The sequence below is a fragment of the Mustela erminea genome, chromosome 6, assembly GCF_009829155.1.
Source record: "Mustela erminea isolate mMusErm1 chromosome 6, mMusErm1.Pri, whole genome shotgun sequence".
Lineage (NCBI taxonomy): Eukaryota > Metazoa > Chordata > Mammalia > Carnivora > Mustelidae > Mustela > Mustela erminea.
Window position 1 is genome coordinate 73101217 of NC_045619.1, and position 2521 is coordinate 73103737.

The following is a 2521-nucleotide window of genomic DNA, read 5'->3' on the forward strand; positions in this document are numbered from 1 at the left end:
TCAGAATCACATATTGATTTATGTAAATTAAGAGACAGGCTATTTATATCATGTATTAGCTAAACCCTTATTTCCTTTCCTCCTTTTTTTGCAGTATGATTTATGAATATTTGACCAAAATGCTTTCCTTGTTATCTGACTAGGCAGTCAGTACAAAACATAATGGAAACTTAACTAAGTCAGTTAGTGTTACTATTTGTTGGTGACTCAGCATTACAATTAGTTATATAGTAAATTTCTCCCTGGACTGTTGATTTTAATAACCCATGTTAATTCTCTACTACCTTGGAAAACTGAGCATTGTCTGAAAGTTAAATGTGTGCTGATAGCATATGCTTTAACATATAACTGGTAAGTGGAATGAGAAAATGGTTGTTTGTGTAAGCGAGTTTGCATTTCTCAACTGTTTTTCATGCCTCTGTTCATACCTGTAATTGAGATTATCAGGTTAGTAAGGCAAACAATCACTGTTAGGAAAGTGTTTTTAGGAATACAGTAGGTAACTTATACAAAGAGCAAAGCCCTGATCATAACCGTTGGAAATGTTGACGTCTGCATGACAGTTTTGCTTTTTTTTTTTTAAAGATTTATGTATTTATTTATTGGCAAATGAGAGAGATAGAGAGAGAGCAGGAGCAGTGAGGAGAGGAAGAAGCAGGCTACCCGCTGAACAGGAAGCCTGACATGGGACTCGGCACTCCGGGTGCTGACCTGAGCCCAAGGCAGTTGCTTAACCAACTGAGCCACCAAGGTGCCCAGCACAAGTTTTCTTATTAATGACGTTTATCACCAGCTCTCTTGTTTTTGATATACATTCATGATCCATTAACCAGAGAATCCCCACTCTTTGCCAGAGGAATATCAGATTCTGAAAACCTACCTGGAAAATGCAAAGGTTGGGGGCAGGTGGTATGGGTAGGGTGCTCCTACAGGATTTCCCTGGCCTAGAGTGAGGGTAGCTCTAGTTGTGCGCTTGCTTATGTGAAACAGTAGGAGCACTCACGGAGAGGCAGGGGTGCTGGTTTCCTGAAGCTGTCATGGTCTGAATGTTAGCTGTTCTATCTCTTTAGATGTCTCCTGGAAGTCTCCTCGTTGAAACTTTTCCTTTAGACTGTCAGAGCTTGAAGACGGAGATTGTATCTTGCATGCCTTTAATCTCCACATGGGACTCATATTTCTTCCCAGATCAAGGGATACTGGAGCCTTGGAATTTCTGCGCCCTTAACTAGTAGTTATTCCCCACTCCCCCTACAAGTGTTTGGGGGAGAACTAGTGCACTCCATGTGGGCAAGAACTGTGTCTGGTTTTGCCTATTGCTGTATCTCCAGCACTTAGAACAACAGCGTTTTCTAAGCGCACCATGCACACCATGGATGTTCAATTTGTTGAAGGAACTATCTTTTGTTCCTCCAACAGCGGTGTGTCACAGCTTTGCTCTAGGTTTGCAGTCTCCAAATCAATGAAAAGTCAATTTGACTGGCTCAGGACCCACAACATCTCACATAGGATCTATGGGCTAAGGATTGGCTTAGCCCAGAATAAAGTCCAGAGGTAGGGTTTTTCCTCTTCTCCCTCCATCACTACACATTTTATGCATCTGATTTGATTGAGTGGAATTCTTCCTTTATATATATATATATATATACAAATATATATATACACACACAAATATATATATATACACACAAATATATATATATATATATATATATATATATATATATAAAAGATTTTACTTATTTATTTGACAGACAGAGATCACAAGTAGGCAGAGAGACAGGCGGGGGGGTGGGGGGGAAGCAGGCTTCCTGCTGAGCAGAAAGCCTGATGTGGGCCTCCATCCCAGGACCCTGGGATCATGACCTGAGCCGAAGGCAGAGGCTTTAACCCACTGAGCCACCCAGGCACCCCTGAGTGGGATTCTTCTTAAATGCATACTGGGATTTGAGTCCTACCATTAAACAGCCCATTTGGCAATGGACCAGATCCCCTGCATACCTCTAGCTTCCTTTCTATTTTCTTCCTAGGGAGTTGGCTTCAGGTCCTGGAAGCCCTACTTTGTCCTGTGTCCTGGCTATCTCTGAATGCACAGTGGTGCCATGATTTTAACAGCAAGTTAAAATCCAGTACCTATTGACTCTTACACTAAGTTCCCTGTCTATCGAAATGGATTCCTTAATACTGATTCCATCTTGGATCAGACATGAATCAATGCCCTCTCAACACATACACATGCACATACACTTTTAGATTTATATTTTAAAATACTGTCTCCACTTTGGGGATTGCTTCTATTACAAATATGCTATCTTAGTCACAGCTCATTCATCTCTCTGCCAGTTCACTGTTGGATTCCCAGCAGATCTGAAGGCCAAGACTATATATGGTTATGAGAAAAGCTCCTCTCTTTGGCAGTGCACAAGGGGGATAAGCAGACTTTATTGCTTCAGTTCACCCTTATCTGTCCACTTCTTTCAAACAGGAATTGTCTTGCTTTCCCTTTCTAAGTCACACAACTTAT